The sequence below is a fragment of the Trachypithecus francoisi genome, unplaced genomic scaffold, assembly GCF_009764315.1.
Source record: "Trachypithecus francoisi isolate TF-2019V2 unplaced genomic scaffold, Tfra_2.0 Lachesis_group19, whole genome shotgun sequence".
NCBI classification, from domain to species: domain Eukaryota; kingdom Metazoa; phylum Chordata; class Mammalia; order Primates; family Cercopithecidae; genus Trachypithecus; species Trachypithecus francoisi.
In genome coordinates this window covers 7049722-7076475 of record NW_022681464.1, presented here as the reverse complement: position 1 = coordinate 7076475, position 26754 = coordinate 7049722, and the positions used below count along the sequence as shown (strand labels likewise).

The 26754-nt window shown below is 50.1% G+C and overlaps 1 protein-coding gene across 8 annotated transcripts in view; it reads left to right on the top strand.

The window, feature by feature from the left end:
• The first annotated feature begins 558 nt into the window (after nucleotides 1-558).
• CTIF (cap binding complex dependent translation initiation factor) overlaps nucleotides 559-26754 on the top strand; it is a 340186-nt gene continuing 313990 nt past the window's right edge. For 3 of the 8 annotated variants that reach the window (XR_004429165.1, XM_033177797.1, XM_033177791.1), the window contains exon 1: nucleotides 559-854. The gene's annotated coding sequence lies outside the window, so the exon portion shown is untranslated. Of the gene's footprint in view, nucleotides 855-1297; nucleotides 1366-26754 lie in introns of all 8 variants that reach the window. The other 5 variants (XM_033177794.1, XM_033177793.1, XM_033177792.1 and 2 more) reach the window with 4 other exon arrangements.

The following is a 26754-nucleotide window of genomic DNA, read 5'->3' as shown; positions in this document are numbered from 1 at the left end:
AACTACCCCGTCCCAGCCCTTAGTTTGGCCGAAGGAAAATTAATTGGTTGCAAAGTGCATATCTAATTACAACAGCCAGCCCCTGCCACAGAGATGCTCAAATGTTAATTATAACATATGCATCTCAATAACTGACGGTGGCATTTAGTGCGGCATTAATCACGCCACATGAGCCCCCCAGTGCATACACAAAGCTCCTTTTTATCTGCCATTAGCACAGACTTTGCACTTTCAGCACGGAAGTTCTCATCCTTAAAGCCTTTCTGACTCTAAAACCAACGTTTCCCTGTAAGCCTGGACTTTGCCTAAGCCCCCAGGTCTCCCACCGCAGAAGCCCCCACCCACGGCTGCGCCAGTGCCGTGGGGTCGCTGGGCGGCGGGTTTTGGTGTCGGTAGACTGGGCTGTCTTGGCAGCTAAGCCGACATCCCGAGCGTCCCGGGGCCACCCCGCTCTCCAGGGCCCGCCATCCTGGAAAAGAAAGGCGAACTACATTACCCAGCAGGCCTCCCGCCGCCCTCTTTCCTTTCAAGTCTTTGCACGTGGCCGGAGGGGAGGGCGGGGCCTAGACGTCACTCTCCTACATTCTCTTTCCCTGTGTCAGATCAGGGATCATTTTTTTTCCTTCCTCTACTCCCTCCCCCCTACCCGCCCCTCCCTCCCTGTTTCCCTTCCCTCCCTCCCTCCCCTCTCTGCTGGGTCTGTGCGCTGGGGCGCCCGATCCCCTCCGCGGCTGGGACGCTCCGAACTCGAGGCAGGAGTCGGCTCTCCGGAGCCTCGTCCCTCCCTTCCCCTTCCCTGCCCCCTTCCCCCACCCCCGACTCGGGCTTGGCGCGGCGGCCAGAGGAACCCCGAGGTGAGCATCTCCTCTCCCGTCCTCCTCTTATAGTCACCTCAGCTTGCTGATCGATTCGGGTACCCGGGAGGAGGGCTGCGTGACGTGCGCGTGCTTATAGATAAATCCAGGAAAACCGCCCCAAACAATCAGCCCCTTTCCCCCTCCCTGCGCCTGGGCCAGCGGGGTGTCCGCACCCATCTACCATCCCCTCCTCCCCCTCGGTGGGGAACTGCACTCCACAGTGTCGCCCCCTCCCTGGGTTTGTCCCATTCCCTGCCGGGTTCTCCGCCCCGCGGGGTGCCGTGGCCCTAGAGCTCCGGCGCCAAGGGGGGCTCTTGGGGGGCGCACGGCTGGTGCCTGGCTCGCTTTGGAGCTGCGCTGTGTAGCCGCTGTCATGTGCCGGGTTCCGACCTGGGGGGAGGAAGGGAGCGAGCGCGATTCCTCTCCCTTTTGTTTTGAAGCCCGCATTTGCTGCATCGAGCAGTTGGTTTAGCCAAACTTGCAGCTGTTCAGACCGCGTTCCGCCGAGGTAGGGAGTGCGTCTCGAGGTGGCGTTTGGAGGCCGGGGGCTGCGGCACTCGGGGCTGCGGGAGGGACCCCGAGAGTGTGTCTCCACGCCGCCCCTCCCTTCCCCGGTGACTGATTGTGTCTGTGGCAGCGGGCGTGTGTGAGTGTGCGCGCCCGTCCCCGCGGGCTCGGGGATGTCTGTGGATGGCTGTCGTCTAGACAGGGCGCAGCCCCCTCCCTGCGTCCCCGGTGAGCCCGCGGGCCGCGGGGGGAGCGGGGGATGGGAGCAGAGGAAGAAACGAAATCGGTGGACCCGTCGCGGTCTCCCCTTTGGTTGTTCCCAACGGTCGTGGTTCTGTTGGCTTTTTTATTATTCCTGTAGCCGCGGTGCAGTCGGGCCTGGGGAATAGATACGCCGGGCGGAGAGGGGTTCACTTGACAGGCTCAGAAAAACCACCTCTGGGTGGCGAGTGACCCGAGCGGCCGTGGGGTGGGCTCCGGCTCGGGTTCATCAGCACGACTAGCAGGTAACTGTCCGGGCCCGGGTCATGGGGGAGGGCGGGCGGGGGGTCGGGGGCGATGGCTTGGGCTGAGGCGAAGGTCTGGGGCCTCGGAGGGCCGCGTGCCGGTGCCTGGATATGGCCGGAGGGGGCGTCCAGGACACCGCGCGCCTGAGTCGACTGTGTTTCTCTATTGATGGTTAAAGACAATCGGGAAGGGGGCGGTCTGAGTCCCTCATCTGGGCGGTGTTGGCTGTTTGGTTCCGCGGAGTTTTCTGGGTTGGGGCTGGGGGGTGTGAGCAGGGCGGGCTGTGCGGCGTGTAGAGGGGAGGGCTGGCTGGCGGCGCCGCGTGCGTCCCCACCCCGAGGAGTGAGGCGTCGCCTCCCCCGCCCGGCTGTTTGTGTGTACACACGGCTCCGGTGTGTGTGGGGGGCGGGGACCGCAGACCGCGGCGTAGTGGGGACACGCGTGGGCCCCGATCCCCCGCGGGACCGGTCCCTCCGGCCCCCTCCTCGTCCGAGTCGAGGTCATGTGTCCCCGCGCGCGCACGCCCGAGTTACCTGGAGAGGGGACCGTGCGGCTGTGGGCCGGTGAAGACCGTAGGGTCGCCTGTGCTGGTCCTGGGTGCAGGAGTCCCAGGTCCGCTGTGCGGCTGAGTCACACAGCCCCTCCCTCCGCGCCCGCGACGCCCCTTGACCCGGCAGACTGGGGGTCCACCCGGCGGCGCGGGGGTTAGTTTGGCTGCGCCGCCCCAGTCCACGCTGGGGTGACCCCGCTACCTAGGCGTTCGGTGGGTGTGCGTGCCCGCGCTCACCGCAGCTGCCTTCGCAGACCTGGGGGAGTCAGCGACTGCCTACCGCAGTCCCGGCTCTACAGTGGGAGCCCAAGGCGGCCTGGCAGCCCCAGCATGCCCCAACCCGGCCCAGCCCGCCGCCCGCCCGGCGCTGTGTCTCTGCGGCCCGGGGATTATCTCCCAGGCCGGGGGCCCGCGCGACCAAGGAGGAAGCCGCTGGAGCCGCCAGCTCGGCCGCGGCTAAAGCCTCCGTAGGGCGAAAGTGACACGGCGCTAGTGAGCGCCGCTGCTGCTGGGGCCGGTGCCGAGAGGAAGGAGCCGCCCAGAGCGCAGGGAGGGGCTGCCGGCTGTCCGTTTCCAGTTCCTCCTGCCCAGGGCCCGGTCTAGGCTGAAAACCTCGGGAATCCAGCCTCCTAGCAGGCTCGGGCTGCGCGAGGAAATGGCCTGGCTTTCAAGAAAACCCAATTATACGTGAACAGAATGCACCGAACAGACGCTAGAAGGTGGCCAGGACACGCTTAGGTTGTCTGGGGAAACTCCCTCTGAGTATTTGACACAGGATTCAATTTACACACAGATCACCTCATCTGTGTCAAGCATCTGTCCTGGATAATGGATGCTCAGAGGCAGTAATTTTGTAACACATTCTAGGGCACAGTGTCATCAGTGATTAACAGGTTGCTAGAATAATATGTTTGTATGACCTTACAGGGCAGGTTTTCTTACACCCCCTCCCTCCACCCCCGTCCCCGCCCAGATATCATAGCATTGATTAAGAGGGTCCTGTGAGGTAGGAGAGTATTAGCCCCATTTTACAGATGAACACACTGAGGCTCAAAAATGTGGCTTGCATAAGGCCTTTCGGTGGGGGAAGGGCCACATTCCCCCGTTTCTCAACTTATGGCATTTAATTAATAGTGACCACTTTTTTTTGAGTGTGGATTCTTGATACCTCAGGAAATACTGAAACTAAGAAATAAAGTATATTATGCTGACACATATTCTTTCTCAAAACACTCTTGATTTGCTAACCATTCCTAATGAGAGCAGCCACTGAAGAAGGGAAGTCTGCATTGCTGTTATTACCACACATTTAATAATGTACTGCTGGTGAATGGATAGCAGCTGTGATACATCTAGTTTCTACCAGAATCATATGTGCATGTAATAAATGCATATGGTATGCCTGTTCATGTAACAGTTATCTATGTTCATATGGCTGTGTTCATTGAGTCTTCATTGAATTCAAGGAGCAAAGAACTTATACTTGCCTGCATGGATTTCTCAGAATTCATGCATGTGAAGGTTGTCAGACAGCCTGGAGGGTTATTAAGTTTAGCCAACTAATCAATTAATTAACCATTCACTCAATATGTACTGGGCACCTACGTGTTTGTGTATCTAGAAGTGGGTACAAATAAAATTTAACAAATGTTCATTAAGTCCAGCAAATGTTTATGAAGCACCAGCCTCACTTAGGCCAGATACTCTGCTACTCTACAAAGATAGTAGAGCAGAAATAGTTAAGTTGCAATGCAATAACACAGCCTACAGGAGGGAACAAATCATAAATATTTTAGAGCAGTCACTCTGGAACTTAGTCAGTTTCACATATGTTGGTTTCAAGGGGCCCATAATGCCAGTTCTTATTCTAGAGCAAATGCAGAAGGAAGCAATGGGAAAAAACACCTTAATGGCCCTTGTTATCCTGAACTTCGGGCTTTTTGGAACCTCCTGGGAGGGCCCAGAGGTATGCTCTTCTGTGGAAGTTAGGCAGCTGATGGAAATTACCCTGAAGCCAACCAACAGGCTTCTGGGGACATGGAGCTAAGGAGGTGTTCTCCGTGGTCCTGCCTCAGCTCAGATGTGCTGTGACTCAGGGAGAGGTTGTGGCTTTGGCCAAGGTCTCACTCAGGCCCTGCCTGGGTGTAGGAGTTTCTGCCTTACAGGTCTGTGTAGAAGTGTTAATACAAGTCTGCTTTTTATCTAATCCCAAACTCACCGTCTGGTCCCAGATATTGTTGTCTAATTTCATTTCCGTTTTGGGCTCCATTGCCCTTGTTTTAAGGTTATGTTGTTTGCAGCTCAGGTCATGAAGGAGGAGACAGGAGGTGGGTGGTTAGAATGGAGAGAGAATCCTGAGCCCAGATAGAGAACAGGAGGTACAAACATGCAGGCAAATTGCAGTTTCTGAGAATTCTCCACACTTGGTGGCATTTCTGCATAACTTACCTGATAACACAGCCCTATTTGATGTCCTTGGCATGGCAGGGGGAGGGGGCATCTACCTCTGGGCCTCACTGACTCACCGGCACCCTGAGCTCAGCTGCTTCCTTTCAGGTTTGGGTTTTCCTTTGCCCCCTGCCTCCTGCTGCGTGCAGTTTAATTTAGAACCTTGCTGTAATGGTGGCCTTCTCCCTGCGTTGGCACCGTGCTCTCAGCATGCCTCTGACTTCAGAATTAAGGCCAGAGCTGTGGTTCACAATGGGGTGAGAACAGACACATCCTTGAATCTCTGGCACCCAGAGCTGGGGAGGACTTTGAAGATGATCTGATCTTCATGTGAAGACCTGAAGCCTAGGGAAGTGGAATGACTTGCCCAAGGTCATGGTGAGTCCTTAGCAGAGTGGGTAAAAAATCCTGGAATTTGACATTTCATCCAATATTCTTTCTAGGTACCATAATGTTTTCCGGAAAAAAGTTGGGTTCTTACTTCCCAAAGAGTGAGAACTCTTTATCTTCTTCTCTCCTGTCTTCTGGTTCTGGGAAGAGCTCTGAAATTCATTTTTTCATCTTGACTTTTCTTTCCTTCGCAACTGGCCCTTCCTGCCTTATCTTCATCTTTGGCATTCATGAGCACATGAAGGTGTGTATTTGGGAAAGATGGAGGGTCTTGGTGTCCTACAGTGCTCTCAAACTTGGTCTGTGGCTTTCTTGCCCTGAGTCAGGGTCCTCATGAACCTTTTGGAAGTGTTGGCAAAGCTGGGATGCATGTGTACTTTTCGAGGAAGAGAATCTACAGATTTCATTTGATTCTCAACTGACTCAAGTAAGGACAAAACTACTGGCGGGGAGGAGGACAGAAAGGTTGGATAGTGGTTGGTTGACAGCGGGGCTACTTTAATACCCTGCACTTGATTTGGCTTTACAGTTTGCAAAGTATTTCACACAAATTATCCCATCTGCCTTTTATAATAGGCAGTTATCATTATCAGTCTGTGAGGCAGTTGTTGTTATACCCATTTTGCAGAAGAGGAAACTGAGCCTTCGTGGTTAGTGGCATGCCCAAGTCACAAGTAAGCAGTAGAGCAGGGATATGAACCCTGACTTCAGACTTCAGGTCCAGTGCTCAGGGCTGAGGTGCCTTGCTGTCTGACATCATTATGATGAACAGAAAGCCTTGAACTTCCCAGAGCTTCTTAATGCCTACTGTTCACTCATATTCAGCCATAGAGCCAGACCCAAATGCTCACTTACCCAAGGGGTAGGAGAGATAAAGTATGGGAGGCAGTTACCATAGCAATGATCTGTAGAGTGGAGCCAGTTTGGGATGGTTTCATGGATGAGGTGAATTTGACAGTAGACCTGGCTCATGGTGGAGGAGGTTTTAGGCTGGAACAATGGCCCAAAAATGGTTAGGGGGAAACTAGATGCTTGGGGTGGGGTGGGTAGAGCAGACCTAAGAGGTTTACTTGGTCATCCTGCAGTTGGTGCGAGCTTCACAGTAGTTATCGGGCTGTGTTTCTATGCCTGTCTCTGTCCTTGGCCCTGGGGCTACAACAGTGAACAGCTATAGCCCCATGCCTTCAAGCAGCCTGCTTTCTAGTGGGAGAGACAGATGCATAAACCGTTCCATTCAATGTGATGTGGGGAGTCTAGGTAGAGAGAAGTCCAAGCCCCTTACAGCGGCACAGATAAGGGGCAGGTACCTGCTCCAGCCTCAGATGTCAGGGAGGGTTTCCTAAAGGAGACGGCTCAGGAGCTGAATCTTAATGGATGAAAAGGAACTGGCCAGGAGAGGAGATGGGAGAAGGGCATTCAGGGAGAAGGCATGGTGTGCGCAGGGTGTGGAGGAACAAGGCTGCCTGGGTGTAGGAAGAAACCGCAAGCAGTGAGGTCAAATCCAAGGGCGGAGAGGCAGACAGTGCTCAGAGTGGAGGAGCTTTGTGAGCTTGGCTTCAGACCTTGGTTTTTAGCCTGCAGGTAAGGCATAGAGGCAGGGCTTTAATCAGAGAGGTGTGCAGCCTTGCTTGGATCGGAAGGGAACAGGACTGGGAACCGGGTGGCCATGGGGCTGGTGAGGCAGTAACAGGTTCCCCATGGCATCCACGTCACAGGGGTGAGACCTGGAACAAGGGCCATGCATCTAAGGGTGGACCAAAGGTCATACATGAAAATTAGTTAGGCAGTAAAGTCTGCAGTGATTCCTTAGACTTGGGGGATAAGGGAGTCTTCTCAGTGGCTCCCTGGTTTGTGGCCTCACTCACTGGGGGGACAACAGCTCTTAACTCAGGTGTAAACTTCTGGTTGCTGGAGCAGGGTCTGCTGGGGTTGAGGTAGGAGGAAAGATCATGGTGAGTTCAGTGCTCAGGTATTGCTAGCAGGATAGTGGGGTGGTGCTGCCTTACAGACAACGCACTGTGCAAGGTAGAGGCTGCAGAAGTGTGGGCCCAAGCTGAGCCCTGCGAGTGGGGAAGCATCGGCCACTGAGCGTGACCATGGTGAGGGCTGCCGTAGACAATGAGAGCAGACCTCTTCCTCCCATTGTCAGAGAATCCTTTGTCATGCTGGCCGCTGTCGTCAGGGAAGCCAGGCGGGGATGCTGTGTCATGCTGGAGGCCCAGCTGGCAGAATCCGGCGACAGCCAAGAGCGTGTTTCAGCTGGAAACATTAGAGTGAGTTAGGGGAGAGGCATTTTGTTTTTTAACATCCACAGTGAGCAGAGCCCTGTCCCAGCCCCTTGGAGTGTACAGAGTGGGGAAGCCCTGAAACCTGCTTCTAGGAGCAGGTAGTTTTGTTGGGGAGAGAAGACATGAACATATGAAGCCACTAAAAAGCTGTAGCAACCCCGGGGAAGAGTGGAATGCAAATTAAATAGAGTGTTGCAGATCCCTCTGTTCCTGCCATACTTCACTTTTATAGAGCTGATGTGTTTTAGGCGAAGGTCCAGTCTTTGCATGTTTGAACTCTCAGGACCGACAATAGTGCCTGGCACGTAGTAAGTGTGTGTTCAGTCTGTGTTTGCGGATCTGCAGGGATGTGCCCAGAGTTAGTTGTCTGGGGTGGGAGGTCAGCCAGGGAAGGTTTCCATAAGTAAGTCCAAAGGGAGCATCCCAAGGCTGATTTAGAATACTTTTAGTACCACAGTGGAGTAAAAATCTTGAAAACCTTCCAGTGACAGAGCACCTAGAAAGGCTGTATAAGCTGTAGCTAGCGTCCTTTCAAAGCAGAGCTAAGCTCATGGAATGTAAGGGAAATCCCCAGGGATCTCAAAGGCAGTGTGGAGGGTGAGCTCCAGCTGGGGCTCATCTAGGCCTGGGGATTGGGAGAGATGTTGAGGGGTGGCTCCTGGCCTCAAAGCCCAAGGGGTTGAGTCCTGACTACATCTCCTCTGGGACTAGAGACGATACCAGGAATCAAGAGCCCTACCTAAAACAGGACCTGGCAAAAGTTTGCATGCTGGGAGAAAGGGTGGACTAGACACCAGCCCATCCGCATAGGGGATGGAAAGTGGCCATGTTGCCTTTTGTCTTGACCTGGATGTGAGGTGGAGAAAAATCTTCCCTAGAAATGTGAGACCTCAGGCCTGTTAGAGCTTTGAATGTCCACTACACATGTGGTCCAGGAGGCCCTCAAGAGAGAAATTAGCGTGTAAAGCCTGAGGGCCAGTGTCTTCCTGACTGGGAGCTCTAGGGCACCAGGGGCCTGGGGAGAGTCTGGGGCTCTTTGCCCTTTGCTGACTTAAATCCCCACCTTGGGAGATGGTTTGCGATCAGGGCAGGGTAAGTGAGTGAGGAGAGAGAAGAGAAAGGGCAGAGGTGCTCCTCGGTAGGAACCTTTTAAAAGGGCCTTGCAGACAGCTGCACAACTTGGGGAGGCATGTGCAGGATGGCAGAGAAGGACAGTTCCATCCAAGATTTCGTCTCTTAGGAAAAAACTTCAGATGAGCCTGTCTAGGAAGCCCAGAACATTCTCCCTGCGGCATACTCAGGTCAGGTTCTTACAGATGAGGCTTCTTTCCAGGGTCCCCTTAAGGGTGCCCTGTGCAGATTGCAGTTGCTACTGGTCCTCCAGACTGGGAACTACATTGTCTTTCCATGCCCCGAGTCTTTAGTTCCCATAGTTTGAAACTCAGGAGACATCTTAGAGGTCATCTGGTCAACCCTCCACCTGGTGTGGGAGTCCTGACTGCAGCAGTGCTTTTTTTCCACTGTGCTGCTTGTGGCCAGGAGTTTATTGCCTCGGAGGCAGCGCCTTCCCTTATGTTATAGCTGGAAAGAACTTGTACTGAGCTCTGGCCACCCTCCTGGCTGGCTGTTTTCACCCATGGCCGCTGCAGCTGTTGTGAGAAATGTTTCTAGACCTTTCACCATCCTGCTTGCTTCTGCTGGAAGGGCCTCCATTTGTCACGCTGAGAATCCAGCCAACTTCTGTCCTAACTTACTTCACACAGAGGCAGCTTTTGAAGATAGATGTGAGGGTAGCTGAGCCGGCTGCATAGGCGCAGTCTGTGATGGGGGAGTTCTGAGAAGCTTTGGCTCAGTGCTTTTCGGATGATCATGAGAGAGGCAGCAGCACCTGCTGCAAGTTCCTTCCTCCAACGCCCAGAATACATTTCAGCTTATAAGTAAGTGACTTGGGAATCCCATGCAGGGAGCTGTGTGGAATTTATTGAGTGCAGGGAGTTTACTGAGTGCCTATTATATGCCAGGCACAGTGCTGGGTGCCTCTGTGTGCCTTGCTAAATGAAAGTAACTTCTCTGAGGGAGACAGACAGAGGCAGAGACATGGTAATGCCTAACTGTAGTTGTGACAATTGAGCCCTGAAGCGATTCAGAAAGAATGTGTGTGGTTCCATCCAGAGTGGGTGGAGCTGACACATTCCCCATACTGTTCCCTTATAGGGCCTTTCCCTGGGGTAGGCAGCATCATGATCTCACCAGTAGCTCAGAACCCACAGGCCTGTCCCACACTCTTGGGGCATTTGCTGAGATACTTACACGTTTCAACCATGAGATCAAAAAAGTGACCTGCTAGAGAATTCACATCTTGGCATATCACCAAACAGGCTGGTGTTTACAAGCAAAGTATTTTTTACAGTATGCAGTTTATCTGTCTCCATTATCTACCTACAGTGCCCTGGGCACTCTCAGGAAGCAAAAAGTCTTTCTGTTCCTCCATCTCTTTGATGCTTGGCATTTGTGTGGGTCACATATTCGGTAGATTGGGTAATAAAGAGCATGCGTTGCCTTTGCAGCAAGGTTGCATCAGACGGCTGGACGTGTCTGGACGTGCTCTGCCACTTGCATGAAGGACCCTGTGCAGACCAGGCCAATAGTGAGGGTCAGGGATTCCGAGAAAGCACCCAGTTTCTCCTCTTCTCCCTCTAAAAATGGTTTATTCTGCCCACATTCTATTGATTTGCCTTAATCCTTTTACCTGTTAACCTTTGCCTCAGTTTAGTGGGCACACACAAGGTATCTGCAGTGGGTCTGGCTCTAGGAGTGAGATGACATGAATTGGGAGGATCCTGGCAGGATCCCTGCTGCCCATCTACCCATCTTGCTGGGAAAGACAGAACAGCCTTGCTTTTTAGTGTAAGGTGGTAAGTATGGGATCAGGAGAATGAAAAAGGTGACGAGGCAGCCAGAAGTAGGATGACTGTGAAATTTTTTTTTTTTTTCAAATGTATAATCATGCTGGGACACAGATATAAACTGAGGTTGTCCTGGGTAGACGGGGGCTTATGACACATGGACCAGGGAGGGCGTATGCATGTGGGTCATACCTGAGACTTATCAGACACTGTTATCCGTCATTTATACTGCAGGGTGCACATAGGGGTGACAGGGGAGGTGCTCATGCACAAGAGAAATTGGCAGCTGTTTCCTTCCTTTGCTTAGAGGACGTAGGGGAAAGCATTATCTGTGGGGACTGGACTCAGAATTCAGATGGGGCACAGTTTACAGCCACAGGGTTCTATCTTATATCTCACCATGATCTCAGTTTGGGAATTGGGGTGAAAGTATGGAGAGATGAAAACCATCTGGCTTGTGGGATGTTATTGGCTACAGGTAAAAGAACACTGTACTAATGATGGCTTTAAAAACAAGGTGCTTCAACTCAGCCAGAAGTCTAAGGGTAGGAGCTCTAGGATTGGTTCATTCAGGGAGTCAGCGATCATTTCAAGGACTTCGCCTGACGTAGTCTGCCATCTTCAGCACATTGGCCTTTGTTCTCAGGCCATTCCCCTTATGGTCAAAGCATGGCTGCCACTGCTCCGGCATCACGTTCTCACATAACTGTGTCCAAAGGCAGGCAGGAAGGTTAGATTCTCCTTGTCTGTCTTGATTTGTCAGGAAGGGAAGCCTTTCCCAGAATTCCCCTGCTGGAGATTCTATCAAATCTCCTTGAAGAGAAACGAGTCAATACCCATGCCTCCGCTCCAGTGGAGGAGGAGAAAGCAAATCCCTGGTGCTTTTGCCTCATCTAGAGCAAGAGGCAAGCTCTGTTTGCAAGGAAGTGGGGAAGGCAGCAATGGTTGGCTAAGCACAGGGGAACATTTACTTCACCAAGTTTCAAGATGCTTTTATTTATTGGGAGGGAATTAGTGAATTAGCGTTATTTAAATATAATTTTTTTAATATCTCAATATTGTTGAATTTTTTATTTGTTTGTTTTTTTAAAATATCACCCCCTGGTTCTGGCAACCAGCAGTCTTCTTTCTATCACTATAGATTTGCCATTTCTGGTAATTATTACTTTTTAAGCTAATAAAAAAAAAGTAATGCTGGCGCATAGGACCCCAGGTGTTCCACGGATGCCTTTTGTGTGCCCAGAACATGGGTTCTGTGGTCCGTTCTCCCAGCAGCTCCTCCACTTTCCCGACGCTGGGGCCAGGTGGAAAACCCCAGTAGGCAGAATTGTCCAGAGGGAGGGAGCGTATGTCACTGGTGGCCTAGGCAGCAGGACCGGAAAGGCCTGAAGGCCTGAGGCTCCGGTGGGTTGGTAGAGGACGGCAGTCACCTTTGCAGGCAGCTGTGGGATGGGGAGAGGAATCGGTGCTCAGCAGTGGCCTGCACACTCTGCAGAATGAGTTCTGTTGCCCATGCTGATTGGGAAGCCTGGCCCCAGGGAATGCAGGGCATGGGAAGATAGAAGATAGCCACCTTCCCCTCCCCAAACCACTATCCCCTCTATACACACACATGCAAACAGCCCAGGCCGTGGGACTGACCATGCAAGCTGAGAGACAAATTTGTCCCCTCTGGGTTCCTCTCCACTCTGCTCAGGGTGTCATTGTGTCCTCCTCCCCATCTTCCCACAGTATTGGTCTGTGGGTTGCTAGAGCACGTAGCACTTCCCATCACTCCCTGCCTTCTTATCATTCCTTGGATACTTGCCTCTCTGTCCCCTGGGATCATAAGCACCTTGCTGCTGTCCTGGGAGTCATCAGGGCATTTCCTGTAAGGCTAGGGTGGTGCTGGCCACAGGGTCCATGCCTCATGGAAAACAATATTTTTTTTTTTTTGAGATGGAGTCTCGCTCTGTCTCCCAGGCTGGAGTGCAGCGGCGCGATCTCGGCTCACTGCAACCTCTGCCTCCCAGGTTCAACAATTCTCCTGCCTCAGCCTTCCATGTAGCTGGGACTACAGGTGCCAGCCACCACTCACGGCTAACTTTTTTGTATTTTTAGTAGAGACGGGGTTTCACCATGTTGGTCAGGCTGGTCTCAAACTCCTGACCTTGGGTGATCCGCCCGCCTCAGACTCCCAAAGTGCTGGGATTACAGGCATGAGCCACCACGCCTGGCTGGAAAACAAAGTATTTTTAAGGCAAGACACATATTTCTAGAAAGGGACTTGTTCATTTGGTTATCTGTCCAGATTCCAAACCAGTTCAGTGTGGCACAGCACAGTGCCCTGGACGAGGACTTACAGATCTCTCCACGTTTTCCTCCCTAAGAGGAAGAAAGGTAATCAACACACCTGTTCTGGGCTGAATTGTGTCCTCTCAAAATTCGTATCCTGACTCCAGCACCTCAGAATGGGATTGGTGGCCAGGCCTTTAAAGAGGTAATTAAGGTAAAATAAGATCATGAGGGTGGGCCCTAATCTAGTATGACTGGTGTCCTTAAAAGAAGAAGAGGACACGGATAAGACACAGATGGGGTCAACAGTGTGAGGACACAACGAGAAGGCAGCCATCTGCAAGTCAAGGAGGGAGGCCTTGGAAGAAACCAACCCTGCCAACACCTTGATCTTGGACTTCCAGCCTCCAGAATAAATACATTTCTGCTGATGGAGCCGCCCCGTCTGTGGTGGCCTGTTATGGCAGCCCTAGCAAATGAATATGGAAGGATTCTCCCCTGCAGCTTGCAGAGGGAATGTGGCCCTGCTCACACCTTGGTTTTGGACTTCTAGCCTCCAGAATTATGAGATCATACATTTCTGTTGCTTTCAGCCACCTGATTTGTGGTCCTCTGTTATGGCAGCCATGGATACTAATACACATGCATTGTGTGTTACGCCTCTGTTTAGGACTTCACCCACTAAGTGTATTTCGTCTTTCAGCTCTGAGCGTAGTCATTATTATCTTCTTTTGCAGATACACCTGAAAAGTTAGCATTCCCCCTGAGGTCACACAGGGAAGCCAGGCTACAAACCCAGTCCTGTGTGGACTCTGGCCTGTGAGCTGCTGCATTTGGGCAGTGGGGAGATGTCTGTAAATGCAGGGATTGAACAGGGTTTCTCCTGAAACCCTGGGTGATCCTATAATAACTTTCAAAGCCTAAGAGTTGCTAAGTGTTGTGGTGTCATAGTGAGCACTTTGCTTGTGCTGTCTTCATTATCCATTACAGCTTCTGTTTCATAGATGAGAAAATGAGGGCACTTCTTCCAACAGGGACATTTAAGCAAGAAAAGCCAGTGACTTGGCCAAAGTTGCACACCAGGCTTGTCAGTGAGAAGACAAACTGAGGACTGGTTCTCTGAGCTGTGCCCTCTTGGCTCTCTAGAATGAACTGTGTGGAAATTTCTGGATTCCTGTGCCTTAGTCCATTTGGGCTGCTATAACAAAATACCATAGACTGGGTAGCTTATGAACAGCAGAAACTTATTGTTGGGCTAGGAAGTTCAAGATCAAGGTGCCAGCAGATTCGGTGTCTGGTGAAGGCTCACTTTTTCATAGATGGCACCTTCTCACCGCTTCTTTTCATGATGGAAGGGGTGAGGACGTTCTCTGGGGTGTCCTTTATGAGGGCACTAATCTCATTCATGAGGCTCCGCCCTCATGACCTAATTGCCTCCTGAAGCCTCCACCTCCTAATACCGTCAAGTCAGTGGTTGGGTTTCTAACTTACGAATTTTGGGGGGATAACACATATTCAGACAGTAGTGGAGGTTGAGTGTTTTACCCCAGGCCACACAGCTAAGAAGTGGCATAACCAGTTTTGCTCAAGCTTTGCCTGTCACACACAGGGATTGGCAGTTTCCCCTATAGTCCCCTGATGTTCTGAAAAGGTCACTGGTCTTAGATTGGCCATTTGTGATCTGGCTGCTCTCGGGGAAGTCACTTCACATCTGGGTGCTTTGTCCTCGGTGACCTCAGGGCTTGAATGAGATAATACGAAAGTCTCTGATCCTCTCATTCTGAGGTTCCCTGTGCCCATCCTTCTATAATTCAGGGATTATATCCTTAGAAGGGAGAATCCCTGAGATGTTTTTGGCGTTTGCCTACACCTGAGGGAACAGTTGCACATCTGCCTGATACGGCCAGTTGGAAGTGTGGTTTGGCCATTCGTTCCTTCCCTATAAAATTAATTCTTTGCACAAGGTAGAAATGATCCCCACCTTGTGCCAGGTTTGTTCTAGGCTTTTGAGGGTGTGGGCTTTGAGTGACGTCCACAAAAGCGTGTGGGGAAAGGGTTGCTGGTGAAGTGATGTCACTGTGATTTCCTCCTCTAGGTGAAATAAAAACGTCGTTGCCTGCAGCCTCATTCGCACCAGAGAGAAGCCAGCCATGGGTGTGGCAAGCCTTGGAGGCCCAAGTTGAGCCAAAGACCTCTGTGTCTTTCCCTCCATCCTGTTTCCCTTTGCCTTTAGGCCCAGGGGGCTGGCAGATGAGGGTGAGGAGCAGGTGATGGGGTAGTTCCTGGAATGCAGACTGTAACCAGGGCAGTCAGAACAAGGATTGTAAACCTGCAGCCGCCCAGCTCCTGGCTCATCCCACGAGGCATTCATGATTTTACTCACCTCATTAGAAAAGTTTACTTAATGTATCTGTCATAGATTTTAGAACTAGAAAAGAGGTTAAGTGACTTTCAAAGTTCCTGGATCTCCATGGCCCGCTCATGACCTCAGAGCTCCAGCCTCCCAAGCTCCCTGACACCAGTATTTGGGTGGAATGGGAAGAGGCCTGCAGATTGCAGTGGGTGAAGAGGCTGTGCACGGCCAGCTGCTGTGGCGGGGTGGCTGTCCGCCAGTGTGACCAGCTAAGTTGTCTTCTCATTTCTTGCTGTTGTTGGTGCCACCAGGGGTCCTTACTCCTGGCATCGTTGTGAGGTGCCTAGGGAGCTGGCAGCGCTAATGCACTTCTTCCAACGGGGACATTTAAGCAAGAGAAACCAGTGACTTGGCCAAGGTTGCACACCAGGCTTGCCAGTGAGAAGACAAACTGAGGACTGGTTCTCTGAACTATGCCCTCTTGCCTCTCTAGAATGAACCGTGTGGAAATTTCTGGATGCCTGTGTCTCCCTCAGGAACTGGCTCCAGGCTGCCACTGTACCCAGCGGCCCTTGTCTGTCTCCTCCCAGGCTGAGGCAGGCACTGAGGTGGAGGCACCCTCTTCATTGTGTTTGTCAGTGGAGAGGTTATGCCTTTGCAGGGTGGTGGGGATAGGGCTGAAAGCCCCTGAAGGCAGGATCCAGGATGGAGGAGCATTATCATGCTCCGGTGGGTTGGGAGCATGGCCCCTTTCCCAGGTTCTCCTCTCTGTCAGTCTAACACCAGCTTTTTGGAGAGAAAGAATTTTCCAGGTTTCCTGAGATTTGCCTGAGGGCCCTGGGGCTCTCCTTCCCACTTCAATCTGGGAGATGGGAGAGACTCTAAATGACTTAATCACAGATCTGAAAGCCCAGAAGGACCTGAGAGAGGCTTGGCCTCCTGCAGGCATCTGCCTTGTAGCCTCCCGGGAACTGGAAGCTTACAGCTTTGGAGCCCAGGCCATTACTTGGCAGCCCGGGCCTAAAGACATTATCTTAGACCAAGGTGTGCCTCCCGGTAGCCCTGGCTGTGATCTGAGAGCCACACAGAATACATACCCCATTCTCCTTCCAGGGTGACCAAATATTCAGAGTGTGAAATCTTCTTTTGGAGATAAGCTTTCTTCTCTTAAGAATTCTCTGGACAAGGTGTCCAAACCTCTCCTGGTTTCCCTTCTCTGTACATCTCTTTTATCAATGCTCCTCCTAAAATGGGGACACGGAATGGAATACAGTGTTCAAGATGTGACCTGAATGGCGCAGGAATCATGCTACTGTCACCTCCCTCCATCTGGACACTATACTTCTATTAATGTAGCCCATGACTGTGTAATCTTCAAGGGCAGCTTCTAGATATGGGGGATTCCCATTCCTTCACAGCTCCTGCCAAAATAATCTGTGGCAAAGATCTGTTTCTCCTGCCTGGACTCTTTGCAGCCCTGAGAAGTAGCCCAAGGCCACCTCATCTGAGTCCCCTTTGAGTGGCCCAGAGAGCTAAGGTCAGGGGTGTTCAGAAGCTGGTGAGATTACTGAGGCTTGACCCACTTTGCAGAGGAAGGCTGGAGCTTTCTGCCCAAAGTGACTGTGATGGGGATTGGGGTGGTTGGGCTTCCAGGCCTGGAGAAGGTGGGGATGGTTCATGCAGGCTCCTACCCCTGAAAATCTGGCCACCCACTCACCCCTGGGAGCCAGCTCCTGTGTCTTAGTACTACCACCTCCCCCTGGGCTTGCCAGCTTCTGGCTTCATTTCTTTTTTGCTCAGGAAGCAGAGATAAGGTTTGGCACTCACCTTTGCCCAGTTGCATAGAGACCCTGTGACATGGATGTATTAGATAACTTCCCTGGCTGAGCAATGGAGGAAACTGTGTTTCAACTGAAGACATTCTTGTGGTGTTTGCCCCCCGGGAAGTCTTTTGGTATGTGTGTGTGAGATACAGGGCTCAGTTTGGGGCACTGGGGATGGGGAATAGGGGGCAAAGGAAAGGAAGACTCAATTGTCCTCTGAGGGAGCCTTCAGCCAGCAGGAGAGAGAAACCCTGAGCATGCTGGCTCATGAGAAACGTGTATCAAAAATTTCCTTTTGCCAGGAGGAGGCAGGCAGAACTTTCAGCTCCCCAACTCTGGGCCATTTCTGGAAGCATGAGGGTTTGGAGCTTGTCTTTTTATTCTAAACATCAAGCCTGCAGTTTTAACTACTGGGCTGCCCGTTGGTCTTGTCTATCCTGAGCTGCCTGCACATCCATCTGATCGTGGAGGGTGCGTGGTGAGCGCTCTGCATCGTCTCAGCAGCATCTCTGCCTTAGATGGATTTTCAGCTGCCCATCTGGAAGGTCAGGAAGCCAAGAGGCGGGGCATCACTGTGGAGTGATAGTGAAGAATTCCGGTTTTGAGGCTTACGAGCCCTGGCTTCCAGGCCTGGCTCTGCATAAAGCTCACTACAGAATCTTAAACTCTTTGTACCTTGGTTTCCTTACCTTGCCTCGCCTTTTGATAGTGGAGTTGGAAAGGCCCAATGCAAGGGGAGGTGATGGTCTGCTCAAGCACCTGACACCAAGAACAGAGATGTCAGTGATTCACAGGTGCACAGAGAGCAAGCTGGGGACCCCACTGGTACAGCCTCAAGTACACACTCTGGAGTGCTCAGACCTGGCTTGCTACCAACTCAGCTGCTCACTGGCATTGTGTTTGTTTGCTTGCTTTTTGAGACGGAGTCTTGCCTTGTTGCCCAGGCTGGAGTGCACTGGTGCAATCTCAGCTCACTGCAACCTCTTCGTCCCAGGTTCAAGCAATTCTTGTGCTTCAGCCTCCTGAGTAGCTGAGATTACAGGCACGCACCAGCACACCTGGCTAATTTTTGTATTTTTAGTAGAGATGGGGTTTCACCATGTTGGCCAGGCTGGTCTCGAACTCTTGACCTCAGGTGATCTGCCCGCCTTGGCCTCCCAAAGTGCTGCGATTACAGGCGTGAACCACCACACTCAGCCTGCTCATTGGCATTGTGACCTTAGGAGAGTTAATTTTCTAGAACTCTGCTTCTCTAGCTATGAGATTGGCATAATAGTGTCTACTTCATAAGGCTGCTGTGAGAATGAGAACTAATATATGTTTTACATTTAGCCCAGTGCCTGGCCTGGAGCTGAGTCTCTGGAAAGGACAGTCGTTCTTATGATCATAGGCAAATACAGTGTGGTCAGAAGAGTCCAGCAGGGACTGAAGGAGAGGCGGAGCTGTGAAAGCAGATGGAATTGCAGATGGGGGAGAGTGTAGCCTGGGGGTAGGGACAGGAGGATCGTGGGGAGGAGATAGAGAACTGGAGAAACAGTATCTTGAAGGCCCCCTGCAAAACTTGTTTGGAGACCTGGAAATTCACAGGTGTCAGTCACCCTTGGGCTACAGAGCGGGCTGGGACAAAGGCTGGTCATGAACCATTTTGTGCCCCCATTGTCCTAGCCAGAGCTTTTGGACGAGGGATAGGCACGTGACCAGAGCCAGGCCAACCAGGGACCTTCCCTGGAGTTTTCTGAATGGAAGCTAGGAGAGAAAGGTCCTTTTCTTCTTGAGGGCATGGCGTGAAAGAAGCCTGGAAGCTTTGGCCACATCCACTGCGGGTGGAGAGACCTGTCCTGGGGAGAGAGCACGGCACTAGCAGCTGAAGAGAAGCAGAGCTGGAAACTTAAGAGAACCGCAACCTCTGCCCGATTTGTCTTCCTCTGGCTTGGCGCTGAATTTGTTAGTTTCTATAGTCTCTGTATTGGTCCGTACAGGCTGCCATAATGAAACTCCACAGACTGGGTGGCTTAGACAACAGACATTTATTTCTTCACAGTTCTAGAGGCTGGAAGTCCGAGATCATGGTGCTGGTAAATTCAGTTTCTGGTGAGGGCTCTCTTCCTGCCTTGCAGACAGCTGCCCTCTTGCTGGGTCCCACACGGTCTCTCCTCTGTGTTTGTGCACATGGGAAGAGACAGCTCTCTGATGTCTGTTCTTATAAGGAAACCACTTCTATCCTAATCAGACCCCACCCTTAGGACCTCACTTACCCTTTATGACCTCCTTAAAGGCCCTGTCTCCAAACACATTTACGCTGGGGATTAGGGATTCAACATATAAATTTTGGGAGGACATAATTCAGTCTGTAATACTTCTCTATTCAGTAGATTTCCTTCCTTCCTTCCTTCCTCCTTCCTTCCTTCCTTCCCTCCTTCCTTCCCTCCTTCCTTCCTTCCTTCCTCCCTCCCTCCTTCCTTCCTTCCTTCCTTCCTTCCTTCCTTCCTTCCTTCTTTCCCTCCCTCCCTCTGCTCCTTCTTTTCTTTTCTTTTCTCTCCTTTTCTTTCGAGTTTCACTCTTGTTGCCCAGGCTGGAGTATAGTCCCTTTCTGTGCCTTAAGGAATGGCATTCATACCACTGGTAGAACACACAATGATTTTCAGTTAGATACTTATAAACTGGTACAAAATATAAGCCATGTATTCATCTATATGTGCATTAAAGAACAACGAACACAACTAGTACATAGAACTTGTGATGTTCACAAGTGAAGGGAGTATTCAGTATTGCTCTGCAGGAGGCTGTGTTTAATAAAAAGTCAGTACAAGGTCAATAATAATGTTACAGTTGGTACACAGATATGACAGAAAACTCCAAGGTAGTGAATTTTGGGTAATGTTGCATGAGTTAGTTTGGGTTGGGTTTGTGTCACTTGGCACTGGTAGAGTTTTGAATAATATATGTTCAATTTCAGCCTGAGGCTACCTCTTTTCATGTAACAAATGTGGGTTCCTAAATGTTTATTTACATCAAACCTTTATATATATGATTGTAATTTTGATTCACAAAAAGTGGTCAGCACCTAAAGACAGCTGTAGTAAATATTTTTGTAAAGAATTCTTTTTTGACCGGGCGCGGTGGCTCAAGCCTGTAATCCCAGCACTTTGGGAGGCCGAGACGGGCGGATCACGAGGTCAGGAGATCGAGACCATCCTGGCTGACACGGTGAAACCCCGTCTCTACTAAAAATACAAAAAACTAGCTGGGCGAGGTGGCGGGCGCCTGTAGTCCCTGCTACTCCAGAGGCTGAGGCAGGAGAATGGCCTAAACCCGGGAGGCAGAGCTTGCAGTGAGCTGAGATCCGGCCACTGCACTCCAGACCGGGCAACAGAGCAAGACTCCGTCTCAAAAAAAAAAAAAAAAAAAAAAAAGAAAAGAATTCTTTTTTATAGTATCTAGTTTGTTTCAAAAGCACCTGTTTTGCAAATTTAGATTGTTTTTTTTTTTTTTCTTTGAGATGGAGTCTTGCACTGTCACCCAGGCTGGAGTGCAGTGGCGTGATCTCAGCTCACTGCAAGCTCCACCTCCCGGGTTCACGCCATTCTCCTGCCTCAGCCTCCCCAGTAGCTGGGACTACAGGCACGCACCACTACTCCCGGCTAATTTTTTGTATTTTTTAGTAGAGACAAGGTTTCACCGTGTTAGCCAGGATGGTCTCGATCTCCTGACCTCATGATCCGCCCGCCTCGGCCTCCCAAAGTGCTGGGATTACAGGAGTGAGCCACCGCGCCCGGCCTACAAATTTAGATTCTTAAATAGTAACTTGTTATCTAGGATTTTGGTCATTAGAAACTTCTCCGTTGGCACCTGAAAAATGTCAGCACAATGACAGTTGATATATTTAATTGTTCAAATGATCATTTTAGCATCAAATATGCTACAATAAAAAGTGTTATCTTTGACATCCATTCTCCAACTAATAATAAATACACTTATCCAAAAGTTAATTAAGGGGTGTATTTGAGAGCTAACCCATCCTGGTAAACTCATACTGGAAAACCTGATAAGGGTTTGCAGCTCTTTTTCAGAATCTGTAAGAGTTATGTTGTAGGAGAGAGAATCACCTGTAGCACTGGACTCAGCATTTTTAGACTAGAATATTCTCTCCCATCTTGTGAGTGTTGGTGATCATATTTTCTGAATCAAAAATCAGGATGGATATTTGAATATTTGAAATCAGAGCTTCTCCTAACTATCATCTTTTATCTAGATGGGGACTCTGGAGTCTCATTCTCAAATTTGTGTATGTGCTCATACAAATTTTTAACTTTGTTTTTTTTTTTTTACTTAAAAAAGTGGCCCTACCTTCAGACCACCCTGAGACTTATTTCCTCTTCCTAGTTTCCCCAAATATCTTAGCTCCTTTATTAATATGATAGAATGTTAAATGAGGTCTACATTCCTACCACCGCCCCCCCCAACCTAACAAACAAAAGAATATTTTCTAATGTTACCTATGGAAGCGGATAGCTTGGTGGGCTGAACAAATGATTAGAATTTAAGAGCCTAGTTCTTATAGGTATTCTAGTTACTGTTGGCTGTGTGAAAAACCACCCCAAAACTTAGTGGCTTAAACAACAATAATCTTTTGTCCTGCTCTTGAGTCTGTAATTTGGGCAGGGCTGAAGAGCTATGGTTTGCATCTGTTCCACGTGGCATCAGCTGGGCTGCAAGCAGAGCTGGAAGATCCACTTCCAAGATGGAACATTCTCATGGCTGGCAAGTTGTGCCGGCTGCTGGTTCTTCTCTATGCGGGTTTCCCCACAAGGCTGCTTGGGCCTTCCTCAAAGCGTGGTGGCTGGGTTTGAAAAATGAATCCCAATGTAGAGTGGAATAATAGACATTGGAGACTATGAAAGGTAGGAAGGTGAGAGGTGGGTGAAGATTGAAAAATGACCTATTGGGTACAGTGTTCACTATTTGGGCATGAGTACACTAAAAGCCCAGACTTAACCACTATGCAATATATGCAAGTAAGAAACCTGCACGTGTACCCCCTAAATAAATATAAATAAACAAAACAAAATAATTATATGCTATGACCAAGTGAAGTTTATCCCAAGAATATGAAAAAAACCAAACCACAAAAGTGAATGTCCCAAGGAACAGGAAGGAGAGAATGCTAATTTCTTAAGGCCTGGCCTAGAAATGCCAGTTATCTGACAGTCTCTGGAGTGTCACTTCCATATACTACTGGTCAAGCAGTCACAGAGTCCAGATTCAAGAAGATGGGGACATAGACCCTACTTCTTGTTAGGAGGAATTTCAAAGAATTTGGAGGCTATTTTTAACCATAACAACTGGTCTCACAAAAAGGGAATATCTTTCCTTCTTTTTCTTTGAGACAGAATCTTGCTCTGATGCCCAGGCTGGAGTACAGTGGTGTGACCTCAGCTCACTGCAACCTCCGCCTCTTGGCCTCAAGCCATCCTCCCACCTCAACCCCCTGAGGAGCTGGGTCTTCAGACTCATACCACCATACCCCACTAAATTTGTTGTATTTTTTGTAGAGACAGGGTTCCACCATGTTGCCCAGGCTGGTCACGATCTCCTAGGCTCCAGTGATCCTCCGACCTTGGTCTCCCAAAGTGCGGGGATTCCAGGCATGAACCACCGCCTGGCCTATCCTGCCTTAGTACAGACCTTCCCTGAGGTTTAGATTCATCTTCTACTTTCAGTCTTTAGTGGAGGGGTGAAAAAGAAATGTTTGGCTGGGTACGGTGGCTCATGCCTGTAATCCCAGCACTTTGGGAGGCTGAGACAGGCAAATCACTTGAGGTCAGGAGTTCAAGACCAGCCTAGCCAACATGGCCAAACCCCATCTCTACTAAAAATACAAAAATTAGCCGGGCGTGGTAGTGCATGCTAGTAATCCCAGTTACATGGGAGGCTGAGGCAGGAAATCACTTGAACCTGGCGGGTGGAGGTTGCAGTAAGCCAAGATTGTGCCACCGCATTTTAGTCTGGGTAACAGAGCGAGACTCTGTCTTAAAAAAAAAAAAAAAAAAAAAGGAATGTTTATAAAGACTTGCTTGTATCATTTGAGCTCAGTTATACTTAGTAAATGTTTTGCTTGAAGCCCCTTTTATATTCTAATTCTTTAAAAGTGGCTCCCCCTTGTCCTGGGTGTATAGTGGAGCTTTATTTCTTCAGCCACTCCCAGAAATCGCTGAGATTGGGAAGTGCAGGCTCTTGGCTTTGCAGCAAGGGAGTCTTTTGCAGCAAGACCATCCACAGTTAATAGCCTTCTCAGAGAAACTCCACTGTTGCAAGACCCTCTGCTGGCTGCTGGGGGCTGCAGAGATGGATCAGGGGACACTCCATCCCCGTGCCCTACTTTCAGGAAGCCCAGAGTATCACTGATGGAAAGCAATGGCCTCAGTGTCACTTTTTCTCAGGGTATCCTTGTCCCCTGGCAGACCACAGTGGAAGCGTGTCTATATTCTGAATGAACTGTTGACTGCTTCTCTTTTCCTTCCTGGGGCACTTGATTTTAGAAAGTGTCCTGGCCTAGAAGGGCCAAGACCTGGCTTCCAGCTGTGTCAGATAATTTCCCCACTCTGTTTTTCTCATCTGTAAAATAGGAAATTTGGTCTAGGCCAGGGGTTGGCAAACGACAACTTGCAGACTAACTCCAACCCAATGCCTGTTTTTCTAAATGAGGTTTTACTAGAACACAGTCATGCCTGTTTCTTCACGTACATCTACGGTTACTTTTGGGTGGTTGCAAAAAAAAGAACATATGGCTCACAAGGCCTAACATACTTACTGTCTGGCCGTTTACAGAAAACACTTGCTCACCCCTGATCTAAAACAATGGTTTTCAAACCTTCGTTTTAGCCACACTGTTTTTTTTTTCTGGAAACAACTTCTTCTTTATTTTCAACAATAAAAGCAATTCTCACAGCACTTGGCATGTGCCTGGCACTGCACCAAATGCTTTAAAACTGTTAACTTACTGAATCCTTATGAAGACATTGTGAGCTGAGCAGTAGTATCATCACCCACATTTTAGAGGGGAGAAAACCGAGGCAGTGTTAACAGAGAGGTTAAGTAACTTGCCTCAGGTCACACAGCTACTAAGTGGCAAAGGCAAAATTTGAGTTCAGGAGTCCTGCTCTAGAGTCTGCCTTCTTACCGGCTAGGCCATGCTGCCTCTCACCGGTGGCCTCATATAAAAACTGGGCGGAGCAGGCCCCACTAACTAGAACTGATGTGGCATGGTCAGCATCTCCCCCTTACCCATTGACTCTTCTTTCTGCAGCCCCCTGGGATCTCAGGGCCATCTCTGGCAACCTCTGGAGGCTATAACATCTGGCAAGTTAGGCTTCTAAGCTTGGAGATGGGACATCCGTTTGTTTTGGTTGCTACAAGAGGAATTGATCTTGGTTGTTGGGAACTTAAGCAGGCCAAGAACTGTAGAAAGCACTGTTCTCTGGGATGGAGGACTCCAGACAAATAGATTCATTTTTATTGAGCATGATCATAATTATGCCTGATAAAAATGAGTGCTAGAGACCTAGGTCCACATTTCAAAACAGTAACTGAAAGGAAGACATATTTCCATAGTCACCATGCCCCAAACAAATACGAAAAGCAGTAATCTATTTGGAACCAGTTCCCTGGGCCAGAGTGATTTGCCTTAGACTCTTGTCATAAAAGTCAGCAAAGGAGACTTCACACTGAAAGGAGACTTCACACTGAAAGGAGATTCACACTGAATGTCACCTTCCCTGCTTCCTCCTACAAATGACCCTACGTAGCCTGGGGGCATTTAGGAGCTGTAGCATAGCACACACCTCTTGGGGAGGTGGGAGCCTGGGGCTGCAGACCAGCCCTTTCTTAGGGCTCTCCTTGTTTGCAGATTAGTGACTTGATGGGCCCCTCCTCTGCCCCCACCATTCCCATAAGGGACTGGTTAGTCTGCAGGGATGAAACCCAGCCTCCTCCGCCCTTGGGGATGTAAACTGTACTGGGAGCAGGAAAGGCTGGGGTGACTCACTTTCCTGCCAGTGAAAAGCTGACCTCGATCTTGGTAGTGGTTTGAAGGTGACTTTTGTCATTATCTCTCTGGGATCTTGGGAGACAGTTTCAACTATGTTATCTATTCATTTTCCCTATGGGAACCCCCTCTGGCCTGCAGCTCCTCTGCCCTGTACAGAAGGGTCTCCTGTTCTAAGGTTTGTTTTGTTTTGTTTGGAGGGGGGACAGATTCTCACTCTGTCCCTCAGGCTGGAGTGCAGTGGCACGATCTCGGCTCACTGCAACCTCCGCCCCCCAGGTTCAAGTGATTCTCCTGCCTCAGCCTCCCAAATAGCTGGGATTACAGGTACACAACACCGCACCTGGCTAATTTTTGTATTTTCAGTAGAGACAGGGTTTGGCCATGTTGGCCAGGCTGGTCTCAAACTCCTAACTTCGAGTGATCCGCCTGCCTCGGCCTCCCAAAGCGCTGGGATTACAGGTGTGAGCCACCGTGCCTGGCCCTGTTCTAAGGTTTTTGCTGTCTCTGTGTTTTCTCCTTGGTTGGCCTGTGCCTGCCGCAGTAAGATTGAAGTTGAGTGGGGTGGGCTCTTCCCAGGTGCTCCCCTCTTGCTTGGGGTCCCTGGCCCTATCTCCTACTCCAGCCATCAGCATCAGTCCCCTACCCCCTCAAAAGGCTTAAAGACTTTCTGAGAACCCGGAATCTCAGTTTCATCTCCACTGGAGATTTTTGATTTGGGGGAAAGTCTTTAAAGTCTTCTGCTCTCTATGTGGCTGCTTTCAGACCACACTTGGCTCTCCCTTGGTTAGCCAAATTGGGGTTTTCCTCATTTTCAGGATCCAGCTTTTTTGAAGTGTTCCTTCCAGGCAGCTACATTCCCCATGGTGCTGTCTATCTTAGGCACAAGGACTTAGGCACTGGGTGTCCTAGAGGTTAGAAGATTGTTCTACAGTGAAAAGTGGTTTTGTGGCCGTAGGTGGTACCCAGATGTGTTGCTTGTCACCGGGTGCAAGCAGGACCTCTGTGGGCCGTGGAGGGGGCTGCCCATGTGTGGATGGAGGCCTTGCTGGGGAAGGGTAGGTGAGTGCAGCTTCGTGTCACAGCCCGGGGACAGCCTCACCTGCTGCAGATGGCCTTCGCTAGGCCTCTATGAAAGTCCCCAAAGCCTGGCTCTCCTGTGGCTTGTCCTGGGAGAGTATTTGACCTCATTCATCTAGTAGTTAACTATTGACAGAACATTAGGTACTTGAATAAAATGAAGCTGTTTAGTTTGGGAAGATATTTTGGAAAACAGAAGCTTAGTTCTCATTGAGGTTACCTTCTTGGTAGAGGTAGTTGCGTAAGTTTTTGTTTTGTTTGTTTTGAGACTGGGTCTTGTTCTGTCACCCAGGCGGGAGTGCGGTGGTGCGAACACAGCTTACTGCAGCCTCGCCTTCCTGGGGTCAAGTACTCCTTCCACCTCGGCCTCCTGAGGAGCTGGGACCACAGGTGCACATCACCATACCTGGCTAATTTTATTTTTTTTTGTAGAGATGTGGTCTCACCTTGTTCCCTAGGCTGGTCTTGAACCCCTGGGCCTAAGCAATCTTCCTGCCTCAGCCTCCCAAAGTGCTGGGATGACAGACATGAGCCACCACACCTGGTCGGCTTGTTTTAAACAACTTAAAAAATATTATTGAAAATGTGATGCCACCCTGATATTGAGACACATTTTAAGGGAAGAATCACCTCTTTCTCATCACTTGAATACTATGTTAATTGTTGCATATTACATCAATTTCCTCCTTTAATGAAAATTGGTTGATCCATAGTGATGTTAAATTAT